This window comes from Mesoplodon mirus (genome assembly GCF_964341445.2).
Source record: "Mesoplodon mirus genome assembly, chromosome: 10".
Classification (NCBI taxonomy): domain Eukaryota; kingdom Metazoa; phylum Chordata; class Mammalia; order Artiodactyla; family Ziphiidae; genus Mesoplodon; species Mesoplodon mirus.
In genome coordinates this window covers 41,620,207-41,645,549 of record NC_138986.1, presented here as the reverse complement: position 1 = coordinate 41,645,549, position 25,343 = coordinate 41,620,207, and the positions used below count along the sequence as shown (strand labels likewise).

The window sequence follows — 25,343 nt, the reverse complement described above, 5'->3', positions numbered from 1 at the left end:
GGCAATAAAGACCCACTGAAGGGCTTTAAGCAGGTGACTGAAATAATCACATTCACAGTTTAGTAACGTTAACTCTTGTGACTGGAAAATGGGTTACATGGGCAACTTTGTAGACATGGAGACTAGTTAGTTGGGAGGTTATTGCACTTACTCAGGTAAGAGAGGATGGACCAGTGACCTAAAATATGGCAGTGAGAATAAAAGAAATGGATGGATCTGAAACAACCATAAGTTAAAATAGAAAGGACACTGGGGCTGAGGAGGAGAGAGTAGTCAGGGGGTCCCCCTGAGACAGGGACTGGAGAAGGAGGAAGAAGTGGGGGAAGGTGATAAATTCAAGGTAGAACGTGTTATCTTTGAGATGCCTGTGGAACACCTAAGTGGAGATTTCAATTGCAATATAGAATAGGAGAGGTAATAAGAGTAATCAAATTTAGCACAGGGAGATCAGCTCGGTGCTTTGTGACCACCTAGAGGAGTGGGATTGGGAGGGTGGGAGGGAGACGCAAGAGGGAGGAGATATGGGGATATATGTATACATATAGCTGATTCACTTTGTTATAAAGCAGAAACTAACACACCATTGTAAAACAATTATACTCCAATAAAGATGTTAAAAAAAAAAAGACAAAAAAGAGTAATCAAATTGAATACAGGGCTTCCCTGGTGGCTCAGTGGTTGAGAGTCTGCCTGCTAGTGCAGGGGACACAGGTTCGAGCCCTGGTCTGGGAGGATCCCACATGCCGCGGAGCAACTAGACCCGTGAGCCACAACTACTGAGCCTGCACGTCTGGAGCCTGTGCTGCACAACAAGAGAGGCCGCAATAGTGAGAGGCCCGCGCACCGCGACGAAGAGTGGCCCCCGCTTGCCACAGCTAGAGAAAGCCCTCGCACAGAAACAAAGACCCAACACAGCAAAAATAAATAAAATAAATTAATAAACTCCTACCCCCAACATCTTCTTTAAAAAAAAAAAAAAACATTGAATACAACAAGAGAAGGTAAGTACTGCTTACATGAGAAGACCAGAAGCCATCGGTATGTGAAAAGAAGCATCTGTCTAGGTGGGTTGTCATCTATGACATGATAGAACTTATCCTTGAGAAGTAGTTGTAATCCATAGATGGAAGCATCAGGCCCAAGGGAATGATACCTGAGAAGTGGGCTTTTAATGCAGAATTTGGGCACAGCAGGAGTAGAGGCTGATGCAGGGGAACAGTCACTGAAAGCAAGTAGAGGGATGAGCTGGAAGTAAAAATAATTGTGAGGATTAGAGCTGTAACAGAACTTCAAGTCTCTTATTTTACACATATTAAAGATTAGAAAGGTTGAGTTGCACAGATTTTAAAAACCAGTTAGAGCTAGAATTATGACCTAGATATTTTAAACCCCAGTTCTCTCTGGTTTACCAAACAATAGTTTAAAGCTGTTTATCAGAGAATCTCTGTTCTGGTATTCTTTAACTAGACATTTCTTATGCTAATATTTCCATACACTGATCTTTCAATTATGATTTATATTTGCAATGATGTCGCACAGGCTTGCAAATCCCCTACACACTTTCTGAATTGTTAGAAATGGTGGGAGGAGGGAAGAAGAAAGTGGTAGTGGTCACTGTAAAGACCAATTAATGATGAAGCTAATGAGGCTCATGTGATTCCTTCCAGGAGGTGTCTTCACGAGTGATAACATGATTATAAAATTCAGTAAAAATTTATAAAGATAACATTTTTTGTATTTTTCCATTAAACTTCCCAAATTGTGTATACTTCAGGCTCCAGAAAACCTAGATTAACCCCAGGCAGCAGTACCTAAAGTTAAGAATTAAAATGAGGACTGGAATGGAATATTTCATACAATGGACTATTACTCAACCATAAAAAAGAATGAAATAATTCCATTTGCAGCAACATGGATGGACCTAGAAATTATCATATTATGTGAAGTAAGACAGAGAAAGACAAATATCATATGATATCACTTGTATATGGAATCTAAAACAATGATACCAATGAACTTATTTACGAAACAGAAACAGACTCACAGACATAGAAAACAAATTTATGGTTCCCAAAGTGGATAGTGGGGGGAAGGGGATAAATTAGGAGTTTCGGATTAACATATGCACACTACTATATATAAAATAGGTAAACAACAAGGACCTACTGTATAGTGCAAGGAGCTATCTTCGATATTTTGTAATAACCTATAATGGAAAAGAATCTAAAAAAATATATAATAATTTTTCAGAAGAATTTCATATGTATTTTATATATATGTATAACTGAATCACTTTGCTGTATACCTGAAACTAACACAACATTGTAAATTAGCTATACTTCAAATTTTTTAAATGGTAAACAACATTTTTTAAAAAATGAGGATCAAGATGCATACTCAAAAGTTAGTGGACCAAAAGCCCAGGCAACAAAAGAAAGAACAGGTAAATTGGACTTCATCAAAATTAAAACCTTTTGTGCATGAAAGGACTTTACCAACAGGGTGAAAAGGCAACCCATAGAGAAAATATTTGCAAATTATATATCTGGTAAGGGATTAATATCCAGAACTTATGAAGAACTCCTATAACTCAACAATAACAAAACAACGCAACTGCAAAATAAGCAGAGTACTTGAGTAGACATTTCTCCAAAGAATATATACAAATGGTCACTAAGCACATGAAAAGATGCTCAAGGGCTTTCCTGGTGGCGCAGTGGTTGAGAGTCCGCCTGCCGATGCAGGGGACGCGGGTTCGTGCCCCGGTCCAGGAGGATCCCACATACCGTGGAGCGGCTGGACCCGTGAGCCATGGCCGCTGCGCCTGCGCATCCGGAGCCTGTGCTCCGCAATGGGAGAGGCCACAACAGTGAGAGACCCTCGTACCACCAAAAAAAAAAAAAAAAAAAAAAAAGAATGGTATTAAATATCTACAAAAATGCATGACAAGTGGGGGTGGCCAGGTGATCTCCAAGGAACCTTTTGTTCTCATCTGCATCACATTGTTAAGCCTCTTAGGAACATTCAGCACTTGAATGGGACTTAATCTAAGGTCATGCAACAAGGCTTAGTTGCATAAGGGACTCAGAATCAATAGAGACTGTCTACCAGCAACTGAACTTCAGTGGAATCAATAAACACAGTAGATCTGTGTAAGACTTCACACAAATACAGAAAATATTTTGCATTAAACATTTTTCAAATGACCACTATTCTCTTTTTTTTTTAAGCCCTTTTTTTTTTTTTTTTTTTTTTGCGGTACGCGGGCCTCTCACTGTTGTGGCCTCTCCCATTGCGGAGCACAGGCTCCAGAGGCGCAGGCTCAGCGGCCACGGCTCACGGGCCTAGCCGCTCCGTGGCATGTGGGATCTTCCCGGACCGGAGCACGAACCCATGTCCCCTGCATCGGCAGGTGGACTCTCAACCACTGCGCCACCAGGGAAGCCCCCTGACCACTATTCTCTTAATGCAAGGCTCCAAGTATAATTGGAAAGAGTATCAGAATCCTGATAGTCCAGGCCGGATTGTGCCACTAAACTACCTCTTTTTTTTTCATCTTTAAAGCAAAGACATTGCCCAAATGATCTTGAGGGTTTCTTATATTTCTCACATATTACATCGTGAATTATCTCGTATTTTTAGAACATAATTTTGTTACATTTATTTGGATACACCACAAATCAATCATGTCCCAACCTTCACTTTCACCTTTTAACACACCCAAAGCATGGTACACAGTATAATCCTAAGTCAGGTTTCAAATCTGTCCAGATAAATCCAGATGGCTACAAGCTGGTAGACATCACCATAAATGAGTTTGATTGTCATTCACTGATGTCTTGCTGTGTGCTTCCTTCTCTTTTTAACCTCTTTGTTATTTTTTTGTTCCTTCCCCTTGAGCTCAGAAAACTAATCTCTGCCACATCAATCAATTGAAAATAGTATTGAATACCTTCTAAAATGCACAATCCATAACAAATGTTTAATAACTGTTTGCTTCTGAATTTTAGTTGACTTCATCCACCAAAAATATTATCAGTTTTTCCTTTATTAACAAAGCCAAATTTTTCTATAAACATCATGATCAACTGGCAGCTAACTGGTTTATCAACCTGCTTTGTGTGAGTTTCTCTGAAAGCAGAGACTGAATCAGGTAGTTTACCTGGTAGGTGATTGTGGGAGCCAGAGAAATTGACAAAGATAAGAAGGAAAAGCCATTAGAAGATACATTATTGATCTGACTACCACTTTGATCAATTGGGACTCAATCTCACTAAGGACCCTCTGAGGAACCGTGTAGAATGCATATCAAAATTTTCCCTGCTGGGACAAAAGGCTGACATATTTATCCACTATATCCCTTCACTCATTGGTTGAGGGTGGCTCTCAGGGGAATTAACTTCCCCGTGTGTCTGGTCATTCAGTATGGGTTTAGCTCCTGGGGCTTTGGAGAGAGCTGTTAGTTAGCAGCAGGCACTTGAGGGGTACCGTGATCTGTGTAGGAACTGTCCAGCACCTCTGCAGCTGAAATCAAAGGAAGTGGCACAGGACGCCAAAAGTATCTGCTGTAGCCTATGACTTGCACCTTTCAGATCCATTTTTTGCCCTATATAAAGTCCATTCTACCACCAGTTCTTTAAAGTCATGGCCAGCTGCTAATTTTCAAAAGGAGTTAAGGCAAGAGAGTTAGTGTAGCAAACAGATGTCCCTTGCTGCAACTGGTCCAAAGGCCATAACATATTCATCAGGTCCCTTCTCCCCCACCCATTTTACATTCCTTACCCTTAGCAAACACTTCTGCTGGTCTAAGTTATTTGCTTGGTGGGGAGACCCAGGCCTTCAGCCTTGAGGAGTTTAAGCTTTGCCCATGTCAGGCTGAGGTTGCTAAAATGTTTCATTTGGTGCTATCACCAAGCATGGAAGGATAAGGTGAATCCCAGTGAATCTGTTGAGATCTAGAAAGACTCCTCCTTTTCTCCATTATTTACCAAAGATCCTAGGTGCTCATGATAATTGGATCAATTACCCTGCCAATATAAAAAGTGCCTTTCTTTAAGTGTTACTCTTCTGGAATAAAGAGCCAAAGTGAACAGGTGGTAGTCATAGCTATAGGTTTTGTGAAACTGTTACTGTGTCCCCTACTAGAAGTGATTTTCTTTCTCCCACCTTTAGCAGTAACCAAGACCTAAAAATCTCATACAGCCTAGGGACATGGGAATAGGAAGCACAAATTCTGCAAGTATTTCTGTTACTGGGTATGATGGTGAGAGGAGCCATTCCTACTTCCCCTCCTTGGTTTCCAGACTCAAGTATTTTAGCTGTTGAGTACCCAGCACCCTATATCGGTCATTGGTAAATGCATATACCACATCCTGTAGGGCAACTCTCAACCATGCGGGATGTTGTCCCAAACTAATCTTAGCTCTCAGATAATAATCCTGAAAGATATACTATAAGCAAGGAAGCCAAGCACATATCCAGAATAGGAGATGCTTCCTGTAGGGATGAACTGCTTCCTCCTCTGTGGGGTTGGGGTGGGGAGATCTGAAGTAATAAACTCGCCACTAAGTGCTTGGCTGTGTCCTGGAGGATTGATACCCTTCCCAATACTTAGTACTGGTCTTTGTCGCTGTCAAGTCAGAACTTCTGCAGAAGCAGTAGCTATGTCAGTTTGGTGAGAAGCAGCCAATACTATTAGGGCCATGTATAGTCTCTGTACCTGCCAGCAAGGCTACTATATTCATGGGTTCATTGCACTAGCACTGAGGTGTCAAGAATAGAAGCTGGCTTAACCTAAATGGGAGGAAAGTCCAAAAGGGAGGGGATATCTGTATGTGTGCAGCTGATTCATTTTGTTGTGCAGTGGAGGCTAACACAACATTGTAAAGCAACCACACTCCAATAAAAAAGTAATAAAAAAAAAAAGAATAGAGGCTGGCTGACATTTACCTGAGGAGAATCCTGTCTGCCTGGTTTTTAAGAGCCTACTCAGTGATAGATGCTTTATGATAGACGTTAGTGTGAGACATATAGCTGTGCCTATTTGTTTCTATTCCTTTAGGTACTTACATATGCCTTTTCCTCAAATCTCTTTATACTAAATATTATAATCTTGCTCATTCTAGGCCTCCGACAAATCAGCCTAATAATTCACCACTGCACAAGAGAGCATATATAACCTTATGTCAGGCTAGTTCTTCCTCCATACACCAAGTGCCTATTCCATGCTCTGAGAACTGTGAGAGTTTCTGCTCATCACTGTCTTTTAGGGCTACCTGTGAATGGGGTATAGTGCAATAGCAGACCACTTGCACCTGTACCAACATATTGTGCCAAGCCATCTTTAAAATAGGCTCAGATTTTTTTCTTCCTCTATCACTTGGTCACAGGGAACATCCCATGAAACCATGGGTGTGGACTGATAGAGACTCACTGATGCAACAGAGGGTAGTGACATGAGAATCTGACTACCTGTTCATAAAATTTATTTGTGCCTCCTGGACTTTCTCAGGCCCCATCCTGTATGTACCATTTCTATCATATGATGAATTGCTGCTGTGCAAGCTCACCTTGTAACTTAGATGTTTTGACATTTCCAGTTGCAGTCACTTGATGTCACATGGTCATGTTTTCAGTCTCTACTAGGACCCTGGAATATACCAGAAACTGTTTTTCAAACACTGGGTGGTTCCCTGTAGCAGAAGTCATGTCTTGACTCAGAATCTCAGATCTCTGAGTTGCCACTCTTTTGTGAAATATCTCTAGCACCACTGAATCTGTCAGGTCACGTAGTCCTAGATACAAGGAAGCTTGTACCACTGCCTGAACCTGCCATAGAGTCTTCTCTTGCTTTGGACCCTACTTGTAATTGGAAAATTTCTGAGTCACTCAATAAATGGTTTAGAACAGTATACCCCATGTGGTATCTGCTGCCTCCAAAATTAAGGACCAAATTTGTGCTGTACCTCTTTCTAAATGTTAGGAATACAAAGTTCAATAACTAAGTATATCCATCCTAGTTATGCACTCGGATATTGGGAGAGTAACCATGAGATGGCCTGCAAGCCTACTGGAGATGTCTTGTACCAGGACTCCATTTATCCCCTGACCTCCTTAAGCTCCCACTTTACTGATGGGGCCATGTAGGCATTTAGGTTCCCTGTTATCAGTGTCACCTTAAATTCTGCATCTAACAGCCCTTGAAAGGTTTGGGTAAAAGGTCATAGGCTTTTTTAGGGGAAGAACTAAAGAGTTAATGTATATATTTATAATGGAGTTTCAGGGTCCTTCCTTAAGAGGGATCAGGCTTCCCCCTCAGGCAGTGGGTCTGGGTCTGAGAACTATCTCAGATATGGAAACTCAACAAAGGATTATGATTTTCTATTATGGTTGCTGATCTTAGGCTGCTGCTCAGCTGCTTTTAATTTTTTCTGAATATGAAAGTCAAGTAATACTTTTGCAGGCTGACTATCTATCTTATCCCTAAGAACATAAAGGTCTATTAGCAATTACTCCAAATCCCTGGGTCCAGGCACCCTGGTTACCCTTCTAATCTTATTGCCTATTACAGTAATTATGCCTTTGATGTTTAAGTACAGCTACTTGGCCTTTAATATCATGGAATTTTTTCAATCCCATTGACTCTAGGGAACCCAATTCTGTGGCAGCCTTTTATTCCATGAACCCTGGTTCATAGACAACAATGACACTGAGATTTTAAAAAATGCTAGTTGCATTTCTTATTGCCCTAGCGAAGGGAGTATTCTGGGAAACATAGTCAAAGAGTGGGTCTCACATAAAAAGCTCATTCTAATATGCTACCTCCTTGAGCCTTCTGACCTGTTCCTTTATACTCTGATGGCAGTTCTGGCATCTCTACGTCATTGTCTTGTCCAAGCTTCAAAGCACCATCTTAGCAGTGTGTTGGGACAAGCTCCAGGGACAACTGAAAGGATGTTAAATCCTGTGTCACATTATATTTCCCAATAAACTCTCCCCTGTTGACCCTTATATCCCACTCACTATTCAATTTAACACTTTTTAATCTATTCCCATAGATCTTTCCCTCATTCCTGTCAGTACGTACTAACCAGATACTGTAATTCTTTCATTAAGTTATTTCTTCCCATAGCAGAGACTGTACCTCCCTCTTACCATATTCTAGGTCCTGACTCACATTACCAATCTGAAAGCAACCGGAGGAGTCAGTGGAGGGGATCCCAAGGAGGACGGCATCATCTTGTAAGTCCTTCCTCTCAGGGAGGTGTTTATCCTCTTGAGGCAAGGGGAGACTGCTGTCCTCTAGAGAGGGGGAGGAGACTGGCTTCTACAGCCTCCATGACTCAAGAGCATCCAGGGTTTAAGGTCTGCATACATTTCCTCACTGATGCCTACATTCCAGGTGTTGGGGTCCCAGTCTTTCTCTGTCAAAGCTGTCACTTGAGCAGGGAGACCCTCATGTTCAGTCTCCTTTGCCATTGTGTCACTCTTAATATTAAATTCGGAACCTGGCTTTCAGCAGCCTGCCCCTTTGCCACAGGATCTCCTTACTGTCTGTCACGGAGGACTCTGATTTTCACAGAATGCCATGAGTTGATAGTTGGCTGGACTGAACTTATCTCTCTTTTCCTTTAAATCATTCTTCAAGGCTTCTAAGGCAGTTTACAAAAGCCATCCAATTCCACTCCATGTGTAATTACCATTGCCCCTTTTCATGCCAGTATTAGAGATACTGAATAAGCAAAGCTCCCTCTTCTTCTACATCCTATCCACCACAGTTGAGAGTTTGGTATTTATGCCAGAGGTATGGACATTACAATTACCACCAGCAATGGAATTTTTGTTTCCATCTAACTGGTGAATAAACCATTTTCAGAATACTATCCTGAGGTCTGCTTTCTAGGGTTATATCTGGTATTACTGTCTTAGTTTGGGGGTCCCTCAAAAGCAGAGCCTGAAGTAAGGACTTGAGTTTAGGTAATTAATTTTCTGGATGACTCCAGAAAATAGGAGGGAAGTGAGTAAGCTTATTGAGAGAAGGAAGATGAAAAAGTCAGTGAAAGGGAGAAAATATTTACTAATCATATATCTGATAAGGGGTTAATATCCAAAATATATTTTTTAAAAAAGCTCATACAACTCAAAAGTTAAAAAAAAAAAGCAAAAACAAACCAATTCAATTTTAAAAATGGGCAGAGGATCTGAATAGACGTTTTTACAAATAAGACATGCAGGTGGCCAATAGCAACATGAAAAGTTGCTCAACATCACTAATCATCAGGGAAATGCAAATCAAAACCACAGTGAGGGGCTTCCCTGGTGGCGCAGTGGTTGAGAGTCCACCTGCCGATGCAGGGGACACGGGTTCGTGCCCCAGTCCGGGAAGATCCCACATGCCGTGGAGCGGCTGGGCCCGTGAGCCATGGCCGCTGAGCCTGCGCATCTGGAGCCTGTGCTCTGCAATGGGTGAGGCTACAGCAGTGAGATGCCCGTGTACTTAAAACAAAACAAAACAAAACAAAAAAAACCCACAGTGAGATATCACCTTACACATCTTAGGATGGCTATTTTCAGAAAAACAAGAGATAACAAATGTTGTCCAGGATGTGGAGAAAAGGGAACCCTTGCGCATTGTTGGTGGGAATGTAAACTGGTGCAGTCACTGTGGAAAATAGTATGGCGTTTCCTCAAAAATTTAAAAATAGAACTACTGTATGATCCAGCAATTCCACTTCTGGGTATTTATCCAAAGAAAACAAAAATACTAACTCGAAAAGACACCCTATATTCACTGCAGCATTATTTACACTAGCCAAGACATGGAAACAACCTAAGTGTCCATCAAATGATGCACAGATAAAGAAAATGTTATATAATACTATTCAGCCATAAAAAAAGAATGAAATCTTGCTATTTGTAACAACATGGATGGATCTTGAGGGCATTATGCTAAGTAAAATAAGTCAGGCATAGGAAGACAAATACCATATGATCTCACTTAGATTCTAAAAAAATAAAATAAAATAACCAAGCCAATAGATACAGAGAACAGATTGGTGATTGCCAGAGGTGAGGGGTAGGGGTGGGCAAAATGGGTGAAGGGAGTGAAAAGGTACAAACTTCCAGTTATAAAATAAATAAGTCACGGAGATGTAATGTACAGCTTGGCGACTACGTTTAATAATCCTATTTGTATTACACGTTTTAAAGTTGCCGAGAGAAATAAAATGGAAGAAACTATTGATCCATGATACAACATGAATGAATCACAAAATAATTATGCTGAGTGAAAGAAGCCAAAAGAAGTGTGTACTACATTACTCCATTTACATAAAATTCTAGGAAATGCAAAGTAATATGTAGGGACAGAAAACAGATCAGTGGTAGCTGGGGAGGGGATGGGGGTGTGAAGGGGAGAAGTAGGAGGAGGGAGGGGATGATAAATGAGCAAGAGATAGCTTTTAGGAGCGACAGATATGTTCATTATCATGACTGAGGTGATGGTTTCATAGGTACATACCTATATCAAAACATCAGATTCTATACTTTAAATATGTGCAATTTATTTTTGTTCAATTACAACCCAAAGAAGTTAAAAAAAGAAAAAGAGCAGTACTTATTTTTAATCATATACAATTATCAATTAATTTTGTTTATTACTTCCAACCGGTACGCCTGGTCAATCTAACCATCAGCTTGCATGCCCCTTCTGAGCTAGACTGAGTGTTTTTAACAAATGAATTGGCTTCTCAAGTCCATGTTTCTCCAAGATCTCTGACACACAGTAAGTGAAAGAAGAATTTTTGTCTTGCTACCAAACCAAAAACCTCTAAGAATCTTAAACATACAAGTAGCACTTAGGTGTTAAGTATTTTTTTTAAGGCACATAGAATGACCCAATTTTACATATTATATTAATTCTCAGCAGTAAAAGCTAATAATTATATATCAAATCTTATTTCCCCTACTGACTTCTATTATAATATACTTGGAATAAGTTAATATATTTTTTAAAAAGCATAGCATATTCTTTATCTCAAAGTCTTTTTTATAATTTTCCTGTACTCTAAAAGCATCAAGTCAGTAAAATAAGCCAAATCTATCATTTCATACCCAGCTTTAACTCTTAACAACCCTAGTGAGTATTTTGTTATAGGCAAGGGTGCTAGAAAAGCAATAAGAAAAGAATTTGAGTTGGAGAACTATAGAAACCTCATAAAGGTCAATCTCCCTCAAGAATCCATTCTATAAACATATATGTCACAAATTTTCTTGGCCTCATATGAATCTTCTTGAGCTATCCCATTTCATAATCATCAGTATTGTATATATACCTGGTGTATCTCACCAAATCTCATATTTATGAATTAACTATTACTGGGCTTAAAGAAAGCCCGGAGAGATTTCAATAACTCTTCATAAGGATAAGTTTCATGAGTCATGTCACCTGACTTTATGTACACTTAAACATTCATCAACTATTAACTGCTATGAGGTGGAACAGGAGTAAAAAGTTATTATTTTAAAAGGTCAGTAAATTAAACTGAAAAGTGAAAGACCTGGGTATCATCCAGAAGGGTGTTACTGTTTCCTTGAGGTATGAAGAGCCTAATGCAACTAACAGGACAACCCATGGTATACCCAAGAGCATATGGTGAAATAAATGATGTTTATTATGATATAGTAATTTTTGATGAAATAAATTATGTTTATTACACTGTAAAAAAAAAGAACTTTTCTAAGAGAGTAATTCTCAACAGTTCTCATCACAAGAAAAAAATTTGTAACTATGTATGGTGACAGACATTAACTAGGCTTATTGTGGTGATCATGCTGCAATATATACAAATAGTGAACCATGTTGCACACCTGAAAGTAATATAATGTTGTATGTCAATTATACCTCAGTAAAAAGAAAGAAAGAAAGGAAGGAAGGGAAAGGGAAAGAAAGAAGGAAAGAAAGAAAGGAAGGAAGGAGGGAGGGAGGGAAGGAAGGAAGGAAGGGAGAGAGAAAGAAAGAAAGAAAGAAAGGGAAAGAAAGAAAGGAAAAGAAAGAAAGACTGGGTAGTCAGTGAAAGCTATGTTATTGAGTTAACTACCACTGAGGAGAACAGAGCTCAAGTTTCTGAGGATCCTCTGAAGAACCTTGTGGAATACACTTCAGAATTATTCCTCCAATGAATGGTAGGCTGAAGCATTTATCCCCTGGCTTCCATGCCCCGTTGGTTGAAGCATACCTGGGGGGCATTTCTTCCTTACATTTTGAGCTTTTCCTGCACACGGCTGTATAAGCTCCCACTGCTTCAGAGAAAGACTTGGGAAAGAAAGCCAGAGAGATGAAGACGGCACTTGGGATGGGACTCTGTCAGCACGCATCGGAAAATCCACTACTCCTGCAGCAAAAATCAAAGGTGGGCTGAGTGGACATAGCGCAGGTTACTAAGAGCATTTGCTTCATCACCAAAGCCAGTTCCATACACCAGTAAGTGGTCTCCTAGTCTCCTTGAATTAATATTCCAGTTTTATAAGCCCCATCCATTCTTACCAGAATAACCTTTGTCTACTCAAAGGCACTGAGTGAGAGAAGAAACAATCTATGTACATTTTATAAAGTTAGTGCTGAAGTCAGGAAAGATCCTTGCTCCTAGGAGTTGTGTGATTGTGTGACTTCCTGTCAGGTGTCTCTGTGTGTGTGTGTTAACCTGTGTTAAGATATTGGGGGAAGAGCATTAAGCAGATTATCAGTTGTCCAATCTCTTGCTCCAGGCTCAGAAATCCCGTGTCCAGGAGATAGAGTTTTGCTTCACTTTTCATGACAGTCTCTGGGAGGGCCTCTCCCAGAGAAGATATTAGAATATCTAGATGAGAAATAATACAGGTTTTTCTATTGTTTGGTGAACTTCTGGCCCATAGTCCATCCTTCCAGAGAATGGGAGGAATAGGAAGAAAGAAAAGGGTAGTGTTTAAGAGTATCATTAGCATCGTGTCTGAATCTTGGCTGAGATTCAGTGTGGGAGAGACAGTACTTTGGGTAAATGTTTGGATACATATTTATCTCCCTCTCCCCCCCCACACTTGCTCCTCTCAGGTCCTGGCCTGTCCTTGGCATTGGTAGATATGGGCTGGTCTCCAGGCAGCCCTTCCAAGTTCACAGCTTAGAGACAAAGCAGTAGATTTTGGCACATACTACTCAAAGCTCCCTCTCTTTTCTCATTTGAAGAGTTGATGTGTAACCCTAGGGGGATGAGAAACGGAGTTAAAAAAGAAGGAATGAAGGGAGTACAAAGAGTAGGGGCCAGAAGAGACAATAATGAGAAGAGTCCAGATTTAGAGAAATTATATTTAAGGGAATATTTGGGTCAGAACAATGATGACATTATCTTCCATCCTTTCCATCCAGTGGTTCACACTGTTCTCTCACACCTCTGCCTCATGACTGATTTTATTTACAACTTGAAAAGTGCTACTTCCTTTTTCAAAAAAGCTTATTCACTTAAGTAAAAGAGCTTAGCTTTCAATTCTTCACCTCTTTTCCTCTTCCTTCTTCCTGTCCTACTCTCCAGTTTCTCAGGCTACTTTTATAAAAAGAGCAATTAAAAGCAAAGACTGGGGCTTCCCTGGTGGCGCAGTGGTTGAGAGTCCGCCTGCCGATGCATGGGACACGGGTTCGTGCCCCGGTCTGGGAAGATCCCACATGCCGTGGAGCGGGTGGGCCCGTGAGCCATGGCCGCTGAGCCTGCACGTCTGGAGCCTGTGCTCCGCAGCAGGAGAGGCCACAACAGTGAGAGGCCTGCGTCCGCAAAAAAAAAAAAAGCAAAGACAAACAAAATGAGAGCCATCACAACGAACGCCTGTAAAACAAGTTTCACATATTGACACTGAATTTAGAAAATGGAAAACTGAGATGTCTTCCTTTGAGTTTCATCCAAAAGCAGATTCTGCATTAAGGATTTGAGTACAAGGAGTTTATTTGGGGAGTGATCACAGGAAGCAAGGTGAGAGGGGGGGGAGTGAGACAGAAAATGGAAGGAGTCAGGGCAGGATGGTGCATTGTTACTGCAGAGGTTACTGGGGTGAGCAACTGGCCTTCACTACCACTGTGGACTCTCTGGGAGGCTGTGTAAAAACACAGCTGAAATAGTCCCAACAAAGGACAAGGAAGTGGGAGTATTTTCCCATCAATATCCACCCATTAATGGTTGAAGATACTCCTGGGACATTAACTCCCTAGGAGCCCTCAGGCAGAGAAATACTTAAGGTAAGGAGTCGCTGGAGGTAAGCAAATTGTCTACCCAAACACAGCTGACCTCTGGGGTGAGCTGAGGGGATGTGAGCAGGGCACTGATGTCAGAGTTGCGTATTTTTGTTTTTTGATGGAGTCTTTAGGATTTTCTATACATGAGACCATGTCATCTGCAACAAAAGAGACAATTTTATTTATTCATTTCTGATTTGGATACTTTTATTTCTTTTTTTGCCTGATTGCTCTGGCTAGGACTTTCAGTATTTAAAAAAAAATTTTTAATTTAATTTGATTTTGATTCTTTTCCCTTTTTTTAAAAAAATTAATTAGTTAATTTATTGTTGGCTGCTTTGGGTCTTCATTGTTGCACGCAGGCTTTCTCTAGTTGCAGAGAGGGGGACTACTCTTCGTTGCGGTGTGCGGGCTTCTCATTGTGGCGGCTTCCCTTGTTGCGGAGCATAAACATTAAATGTATAAACTGCATATGAAAAATACTGCATGACCTTAATTTGCTAAAGCCTGTAACTTCTCTCATAGATACTCATGTTCATACTACTTTCCTAGGTTGTCATGGTTTATTAATATTAACCCGAATGTGAACTCAAGGTTTCTGAAGCAGAGGAGATTAATATTTGCTTACAGCAAATAACTGTGCCAGTTCCCTTTTGTCCCAATTCTTAGCCATACAGCAACATGACAAGAGGTAGACCTGGCATCATCCCGCACATCTCAGCATTTGTCATACGGTTAAACACCCTGAAAATATAAAGCTGGGCGTTTCTGTAGAAAGGGACTGCAGTCTCTCCTCCTATCCTGAAAGATGGGCACAAAAACCTTTTTTCCTTGAGAAGGATCCTAGGTTCTTGCTTTTACCCTTTGAAATATAAATAAATCTCTCCAGGGGAAGATAAGACTAGCATCTCCGGGTGGGGGGGGATTTTATAGCTTCCCCAAAAGTGTTGGGCTGAAATGTGAAATGTAGCATTCCATCACTGCAGGCTACAAGGATAAATTTGATGGGCATATTTTTAAAAGGATGTCATAGAGGGAATTTCTGTATTAAGAAGGATGATGGACTAGAGAATCTCCAAACTTTTCTTCTTTTGAGTTTGTGATATAAATTAAAAAGGCTTTGATTTTTTCCTGCTATTAATAGTCTGAGGAAATTTAAGACAATTCATTAGGTAGCAACATTTTTTACAAATATAAACTGAATTGGAATAAAAGGTCAGTCAGGCCAGTTTCTCCAGAGACCAGAATCAGGAGTTCTGGGAATAAGGTCCAGATCTATGTTTTAATGAGCTCTCCATATAATTCTGTGTATTCTAAAGTTTGAGAAGCACTAATGATGATATGATGATGATGATGGTAATTTTTCATGCAGAGTTTTTGTATGATTGCCATAACATTGCTTTTCCTCTTATTTGTAGTTAATATAGGTAGCTCATCTAGACCTTTTGATGCCTTGATACAGGATGGGTGAATTCCCCTTGACACCCTTACTAAATAGTTACTTTTGTTGAATGTGGATGTAGAAGTGGGAGGAACTGGAGAGCTTGCCTAGAGCAGAGTAGAACCATAGCCAGGGACCTAGGGTCTCTTCTCTCTTCTGAAACACTGTTAAATGCTCTATACCCCACCCACGTTGAGAATTTTTTTTTGAATTTTTTTTAGGATTCTCTATCTACCTTTTCAAATTGTATACTTCTCTTCAAATTGCAGAAACTAGCTGGTTTCCCAGCCCCTCACCATGGATTGGAAATGACATTGCCCTCTGGAGGTTGGGTTGACCTCTATTTTGGAAGGAATCAACCAGGCTTCAATGGATGGATGGTTTGATGGAGAGTGAAGAGAGCTACTGATCAGTACAAGCTGAGACTCAGTACAAGCTTGGGCACCTTGGGATGCTGCTAGGTTTTGTAATCATCAAGTGTCTGAGTGGAGCTGGAAAGGCTAGAACCAACGATCTCTGTTCTCTAGGAAATAGGATTGCTTTCTCCTACTCAGCTTCAAAACTTTTTCTTCCTAGCTTTTGAGGGCACCTATGAGTTGACCCAATACCACAAATCTATATCTATTTCTCACATATTTTCCAAAACAAGCTTTCCTCTGCAACCCACAAAGAAGTTGATTGTGTTCACACCTCCTTGCCTTTCCTTCCTTTCTATTTGGAAAGCTGTGTTTGTTTGTTTTTTTAAACGTCTCCCTTCATAATTTCTCCCTTTTCCCATCTCCTCCATAAGATCTTTCTCAAATATCCTTGGTCTTATATTCTCGGTCTTATATTCTCAATCTCTGTAGCACTTATCCTCTGAACCATATGATTTAGCTATTAACTACATGTTGTGCCCCATTATTTGCTCTAGTGTTAATGTGTCTTAGATTTTTTATTCTCCAAATGAAATTATAAGTGTCGTGAGACTTTTCACATCTCTCACTTTACAAATGCAAACGCCTGCTCCTAGTAGAGAAAAGAAATTAAGGTCATAGATTTAGAACTGGTTTTAGCACTTGAGCCTCTGCCCTTCCTCCTATTTAGCTCTATTCTACCAAGTGTTCTGATTCTGGAATATTTTCTCTAAACTCTCTCATCTTACTTTTTTAAAAATTAATTTTTTATTGGAGTATAGTTGACTTATCTTACTTTTAATTCATTAATTGATTTTTTATATTTATTTATGTATTTTATTGTTTGGAACCAAGCAAATAAACCACTTTATTTTCAACTAGTGGGAGAATAACCTGGAATTACAGGCGAGCCCCCATTGCAGGGGTTCACTCTGTCATGAAAGGTTGGCTTACAAAGTCCTTTAACGAGTTCCTGCCTTCTTGATCTGCACGGTACATCAGTATCTTCTCCACAGACAGGAAGGTAATCATGGCTCTTTTTCTCCAAAAAATTAGGTTTAAGTTAATTGTATGACTTAAGGAGCTCAAGCCTATCTAGTATGAATGAATGAAGAGTCTAAGGGTTTGGGGCAAACTTCAGTGGAGAGGAGGCCCTAGATCGGGGTTCCAGGCTTGCATCTGCCACCTGTTGACTGCACCAAGGACCCCAATCCTACAATCATTAGATTTTAAAAGGCTGCTTTTGTATGTACAAGATCAAATTACTGCAATTTCACTTTGGTAGTACATTTTTTCAAATTTTGGAATACACATGTTCAAAATTTTCTACTGCAATAGACGAAAGGTAATAGGCCTTATCACACACTGTACACTGTTTATAAACTTCAAAATGAGACTGTAACGGTGCCGTGAAAGAGATGGCACCCGTTCTGAGCGAACTCTATGGCTAACTTTGTTTCTTACTTGTCAGGCATTATTCTAAGCCCTTTGCAAACATTTAATTAGTCTTCACAATCCTATGGGCTGTTACCTCCATTTTACAAATTTTAAACAAACAGAAAAAAACAGGTTCAAGTAACTTGTCCAAGGTTGCTATTAGTGTAACCAGGATTTAAATGTTCAGCCCAACTGCTTATAACCACCACGCATACGGCCTCTCAAATCAGACACGAGTCAGCCCCAGCACTGAACAGGGCATGTGAACATCCTCTGCTTAACTTGACCTCATCCCTGACCCTCTCCCTTGATCTTAAGATTCTTCTTTCATTCCTCCCTGCATTTTCAGATCTTCAAGGTAAACCTTTCCATCCTTATCCTAAGTTCTAACCCTTGCTCCTCTATACTACTTCCTGCCCTCAGAATGCCCCATTCTCCCTCTTTTTTTTTTTTTTTTTTTTTTGTGGGTATGCGGGCCTCTTACTGTTGTGGCCTCTCCCGTTGCGGAGCACAGGCTCCGGACACTCAGGCCCAGTGGCCATGGCTCACGGGCCCAGCCGCTCCGCGGCATGTGGGATTTTCCCGGACCAGGGCACGAACCCGTGTCCCCTGCATCGGCAGGCGGACTCTCAACAGCTGCACCACCAGGGAAGCCCTCTCCCTCTTTTTAAAACATAAAAAGGCCTCACTGTGGCCCCCATTCTCCTCTTCTCTAAATTGCCATCACACCTTGATTCAGGCAGGCCGCTCCCTTCAAACACAGACAGCTTCTTCCGCTTGCCTCAGCTCAGACGGTCCCAAAACGCCTCACCTGCTCCTCCCTGCACCTTCCCAAAGTCTTCCTCCCAACTCCGTACAACCTTCTGGGCGACAAACTCCTGCTCTATTTAACACAATCTCATGGCTTTCCTGTTCTGCCCCATTTGGGCTTAAACATACCAATTCCACTACTTAGCATAAACCCCCAATACTAAATTAAACCCTGAACCCACGCCCCATGAACTTTCACACTCAAGGTGATTGCAACATATGTGTAACAATACAGTTTTACATGGAATGCTAAGAGCACTTTTCATATTTTACAGAACTTGAAACATATGGACTTTCTACTAATAGTCATATCATAGCAAAGCCAAATCGAACTCCTAAATAGATGCATTACAATTTGTTTAGAGTTTAAAGGCTTAATGGCAACAAGGGGGTAGGAAAAAGCGAAAGTTTATTTTACATAACTGAATGGAAAATAAATTCAAGAGATAGTAAATAAAATTTAATATGGCCTCATGCGCCCTGAAGGAGGTGGTGCCCAATTTGGAGGAGTGATTGCTATGTCCAGATAGTCCCCTGTTTGGAACTTCTGCGACTGCAGCGTCATGGAGCCGTCATCAGTCCCCTTCTCCCAGACACGGTGCTGCCAATCTCCTTTACTCAATAGGCAGGCCTTTTAGGATCCGTAAAAACAATTGCAAAACTGAGGTGTGTGCCCTTATTTCTGGCTTCTGGGTAGACTTTTTTTTTTTTTGCGGTATGCAGGCCTCTCACTATTGTGGCCTCTCCCGTTGCGGAGCACAGGCTCCGGACGCGCAGGCTCAGCGGCCATGGCTCATGGGCCCAGCCGCTCCGCGGCATGTGGGATCCTCCCAGACCGGGGCACGAACCCGTGTCCCATGCATCAGCAGGCGGACTCTCAACCACTGCACCACCAGGGAAGCCCCTGAGTAGATTTCTTTTAGTAACCTAGTCTTCTAGGTTAGTCTTTCAAGGTTGCATCCATCCAAGTGTATATCTGCAGCTCGCTGGACGGCACGCTTCCGCGGGAGAACTCGTGTATGCGGTGGTGGCGGCCGTAGTTGGTGGTGAAGACGCGCAGGAACAGCGGGCAGGTCTTCTCCCGATCGATGGGCTTCTCGGGCTCCTTCTTAACTTCCTCCTGGGTAACGCACGACTCCACCACCATCTTCCTCCTGCGGCCCCTATCTTACTTTTTAAATGACTCCTTCTCTTTCTCTCTCTTGGATGTTGATGAATGTTCATTTCACAGGATGAATATATGAGTTACGTACAGAGACCACCAAATGTTCTCATAAAATATAATAGGATATGGATGGGCACTGCATTTTCTTGACCTTGTGGAGTCTCACAAATGAGTTATTATAGCATGTGGTAAAATCTGATAAATTGAACTCTTTAATGAATAGGGACTCCCACATTCATGATGATCTTTGTGAGAAATATTAATAAACTCAACTCTACTTTTATTATTTAAAAAGTCATTCTCTCCTACTATTTCCACTCCTAAATGCCACTCCTTCATTTATCTAAAGGCCTACTAACTCGTTACTTTTAATGTCGCACAATGTCTGCCTTAGTTAATTTTTCCTAGAGGCACATCTGATTAAAATGTAATTCTGCGCTATATTTTAGGCACCCTTTCTCAATTGAAAAAAACAAGTATATTTATTATTTCTGTCTCTAAACACACCTTTAATTCATCTACCCATCTCAGAATGTCTATCTATCTGACTAAGGGATTGGGTCTGCTTCACCACCATAAACCTGACTATGGTTATTGAAGCAAATAAGGGAATATTTTTCTCACATAACAGGAAATAGGAAGTCCTACTGGAAAGTAAGTAATCCAGCTAGACGTGGGTAGCCCAGGGATGGTTAGCACCTCACCTGGGTCATCTTCTCCAGGCTCCTTTTTCTACTGTGCCTTTTGTTTTCTTGATAGTCTCATGGTTACAATATAGCTGTCCCACATTCTGTTTCCCATCCAAGTTTTAGGTAGGAAGCAAACAAATCAAACAAACAAAAATAAAACAACAAAGAGAACAACAATGACAAAAAACAACAAGGAAGGAGGAAGAGCCTCTATCAGGAGAATAAAACTTCTGATCTGCAGCACAGGAGCTTACATGTCAAGGAGAAAACTGTGTCATGTGATCTCTGGCTGCAGTGGAGGTAAGGAACTGTAGTTTTTTTTAGTTGGGTACACTGCCAGCCTAATAAAAAATTGGGGGTTTTATTATTAGGGAAGACGGTGAGAAGGATATTGGGTAAACAACTAGCAGTGTCTTATCACAAAAGAGCCAGAGGCATATCACTCATAAACGATTTAACCTACTTTGGAAGTTCCAAGACGTGGCAAAGAGAGTATAATGTATGCGTGGTTGGCTGAGACATTTCAGGCAAGATTGTCGAAAGCTTTGAGCCGAATATCAAGCCCTCAGATACTGCTTCCACTGATTCATTAGTCTTTTATATTACTCAGTTAAAATATGCCTCATTAGTTAAAACCAAATAAATGTTTCAAGGGTTCCTTATATTGAACGTAGGAGACCTAAGGAAAAATATTGATTCTACTCTGTTTGAAGGGCCAAAAATAAACACAGGAAAGAACAGCTATGCTTTTGTCAAGCGTTATGCCTAGTTTATTGATATTTGCTGCCACCTGCAGTTTAAACTTGATATTCACTCTGGTCGTTACCTGTAACTGGAGCATGTTGACCCAGGAAGTGAAAAGAAAGAAGAAAATTGCACGAAGAGTATCTTTGTCACTGCTGCAGCCATATGCTTACTCAAAATTGAATTTCTTATTTGCACACCATGTTCACAGCAGCATTATGTACAACAGCCACGAGGTAGCAGCGACCCAGGTGTCCACGGATGGATGATTGGATTAACAAAACGTGGTATATACACATCACAGAATATTGTTTAGCATTAAACAAGAAGGAAATTTTGACACACGCTACAACATAATGAGTGTCTTTGAAGACATTTTGCTAAATTAAATAAGCCAGTCACAAAAGGACAAATACCGTATGAGTCCACTTATCTGAGGTTCCTAGAGACACAAAGTCCAAGGGTGGTTGTCAGAGGATGGGGGAATGGGGGAATGAGGAGCTAGTGTTTAATTTGTGCAGATTTTCATTTGGAGGAAGATTGTAAAGTTCTGGAGATGGAAGGTGATGATGGTTGCACAATGATGTGAATGTACTTAATGCCACAGACCCGTACACTTAAAAATGGTTGAAATGGTAAATTTTATGTTATGTATATTTTACCACAGTAAAAACAATTTTTAAAATGTTGAATTTCCAGGGAAGCTGATTCTGTAGAATACAGAATTGCACATACTCTAATTTATATTACCATGTAGTAACAAATTGGTACTAAGTCTTTTGGGTTTCTTCTGGTCCTGAAAAAGTAGGTCCCTTGCCTGGTGATGAAGAGACTGTCAAGTTCTAATCGCTATGCAAATTGTTTTGGCCGTGTCAGGGATGCAGCAATTTAATGTATTGGGTTGGCCAAAAAGTTCATTCCTGAACGAACTTTTTGGCCAACCCAATACTACGAAAAAGTATGTATCAGATTCAACTTCAGGGAAGAAGGCAAATAAGGGTAATTTGGGCAATTCATATATCTCTGAAAAAAGCAATCTATTGGTATATAGAGCTGAATATTTTCATTACAAGAATTCATTTTGGGGGACTTCCCTGGTGGTGCAGTGGTTAAGAATCCGTCTGTCAATGCAGGAGACACGGGTTCAATCCCTCGTCCGAGAAGATCCCACATGCCGCGGAGCAACTAAGCCCGTGTGCCACAACTACTGAGCCTGCGCTCTAGAGCCCATGAGCTACAACTACTGAGCCTGCATGCCACAACTACTGAAGCCTGCATGCCTAGAGCCTGTGCTCTGCAACAAGAGAAGCCACTGCAATTAGAAGCTCACGCACCACAACGAAGAGTAGCCCCCGCTCTCCACAACTAGAGAAAGCCCGTGGGCAGCAAAGAAGGTACCCAACACAGCCAAAAATAAATAAATTTTAAAAAAAGAATTATTTTTTGGATGTTAAACAGCTGTTGAAAATTTTTAAAAATCATTTCTATAGTTTTTTGGTAGTTTTAGAACATAGCAAAATAATAAGACTATGCCTATGTGTATATTATTTTAACTGTTAAAAACTATATAATCCCTGAATTTTATTTATTCTGGAAAGAAAGCAGGTGGGGACCACCTAGGTTCATGAAATGGCCTATCACATAGGGTTTCTGAATGGTCATATTTCAAATTGAACATGTCATATGTAATGGCTTCCACCCAGGTTATGTTTAAATCATTAAAAAAATCTTTTAATGTCATATTTTTAGTTTTCTGGTCATTGAAAGTTTAATGGGTTCTACATAAAGCAGTCTCCTTATTTTTTTCCTCTTTCAGCTTACTGGGTTTCCCTTCAAACACTTGTGATTCAGATCGCCAGAAGCTGTTACTCCTTATACCCATGAAGAGTGGCCCAGCAGACAGCTGTCACTCTAAAAAGAAACTGAATTTTATTCTTTTAGGAATAAAATTAGGAAATTGTCTGCTGTCTTTTTTCATTACTTGAGATGGTCACACTATTTTTTTTTTAAAGGAAACACATGTAGAAAAGATAAAAACTGAATTGAGAAAGATATTTGAAATATCAGAAAAAATGAAAAAAGACGCAGAATCCAGGGCATCCATGGAAGATTTATGTGTGTGGGACAGAGGAAGAATGACTTTTGCAAAGAACAGCAACAAAATTACTAACTGACATAAAAGACCACTTAAAATACGTATTGCCTTATTCGCAATGCTGAGTGGAGCTGTTTGGGATAAAAGAGGTGGAAGCTTTATTTCTTGTCTATCTTGGCAGACGGGAGCATAATTGACTGACAGTCCCGCTGCTGTCCCTTCTGGGTCCACATGTCCCCAGGGTTACTCCAGCCCCTAACTTCGCCTGGCAGAGGTACAGTTCCTGTGGATGGGGCCCTGCTCTCATGGGCAGCTTTGGCTAGTGGATTCCACACCAGCCTGGGCAAAGTTTCTTAGAACTGGGCTGCAGTCTGAGGCTCCTACACAATTCTAATTCTTTCCCACCTCCTTTCACAGGTGTCAGACCTGCATTGCTGCCTGAAGCCTCTCCCCTCCTACTCCTGCTTTATCCCCATTATCCTTTAGAAGCACTTCCCCTAATAAATCTCTTGCACATCTAATCTGTCTTTGCATCAGCTTCTCAGAAGTCCCAGTTTACACACCAAGAAACACACCAATTTACCAAGCTAAGTATTCAGGACAATAGTGCTTGAATCCACCCTTCCTCTGATAGAATAGCAGACTCAGTCAGCAGGCCTCGCTTTCCTAGTCACCCCAGGCAGCCTCAAAGCCCCACTCCCCACATCACTCATTTCCAGCTTATTTCACTCAACACTTTCCTTTTAAACACTCTCACTGTATTCTTTGAAATTCTAGAACTGTGATCAACAAACTGTCACATATGTCCAAGCTGCTATAAATTCCCCCTAATCTGTGAATTCTCAACATCCTTCCCCTTCACTGCTGTAATGAGACCTGGTTGCATCCTGAGGTCTCTGATTCTCCTGCAGCCTTCTTGAGCTCCCATTAGGCTCAGTGCCAGGATATGGGATAAGAACACTCCTCATTCCCAGTCACACTTCGGAAACCATTTCTCTTCCTTTCTTTCCACCCCCAGCCCCAAGCACAGTCCTTTGGAGCTCACGTCATATAGCTGTACCGTGTTGCTATCATCTCTTATTCACCGAAGACTTTAGCTTCCAGCTCAGTATTTCTCTCCACCCAGGGCTGTCAGATTCAGCAAATAAAAATACAGGACACCCATTAAATCTGATTTTCTGACAAACAACACACAATTTTTTATTTGGTAACTCTCTCTCCTCCCTTACTTCCCTCATCAGTTTCAGTGTTTCAATATACATGTGGATAATTCTGCTAACACTGGCCTCTGGTTACCAGCCTCCTGAACTCTAATGATCTTTCCTTCTACTACACGTTAACAGCCACTCCTATAGTCGCACTCAGAAACTTGACCTCCTCCAAATCTCAGTTTAAAACATGCACTTTCTGACATTTGCCTTCTAGTATTCTAGCTTACACACTCTAGAAGAGGAACAAGATTTGGCAAACTATGACCCACAGCCCACATTCAGCCCAAAGACAGCTTGTGAGATAAGAATAGTTTTTACGTTTTTAAAGAGTAGTAAACTTAAAAAACAAAAAAGAATATGTGATAGAGACTGGAAGTGAATCACAAGGCTTAAAATATTTACTATTGGGGGCTTCCCTGGTGGCTCAGTGGTTGGGAGTCCGCCTGCCGAGGCAGGGGACGTGGGTTCGTGCCCTGGTCTGGGAGGATCCCGCGTGCCGCGGAGCGGCTGGGCCCGTGAGCCGTGGCCGCTGGGCCTGTGCATCCGGAGCCTGTGCTCCGTGATGGGAGAGGCCACAGCAGTGAGAGGCCCGTGTATTGCAAAAAAAAAAAAAAAAAATTCACTATCTAGTACTCTAGATAGTACTCTATCTAGTACTCTAGATAGTTTGCTGATCTTGTTCTAGAACCTTCTCCATATGGAGACCTCTAATTCACTGATTTCACTTCTTTCTCAGTCCTCTCCTGGCTTTCTTTCCTCTTTGTCCAGCTTAGGTTTCCTGCCTTTCTCCCTCTATCACTGTCACTTACCCCTAACTTAACCAAGTTGAACGCAACTTCACTGTTTGTGCTTGTACCCCAGCAGCTGAGGTTTGCTCGAAAAAAAAAATCAGAAAACCGGGCTGAGGAGAACTGTATGATCATAAACCTCATAGGAATATTCAACATGCCCAGTAATTGTACCACTTTTCCCTCATAAGTGGACTTTCCTACACTGTAAGGTCACCACCTCATAGCTGCTTCTCTCTTGTCAATGTTCCTCTAGATGTTGCCCTGTCGCTTTCTACCAAAACATCTCAAAATTGTTATCTATACTCACTACA

At 41.0% G+C, this 25,343-nt stretch overlaps 1 protein-coding gene and 1 pseudogene across 2 annotated transcripts in view; both read right to left on the bottom strand.

The window, feature by feature from the left end:
• The window catches only part of FAM184A (family with sequence similarity 184 member A), a 180,187-nt gene that overhangs the window by 120,953 nt on the left and 33,891 nt on the right, over positions 1–25,343 (bottom strand). The window lies entirely within an intron of this gene.
• On the bottom strand, positions 18,676–19,548 carry LOC309811129 (histone deacetylase complex subunit SAP18-like; annotated as a pseudogene). Its single transcript has 2 exons — positions 19,280–19,548; positions 18,676–19,068 (listed from the first exon to the last, which is right to left on the bottom strand). The product of its transcript is annotated as a histone deacetylase complex subunit SAP18-like (transcript).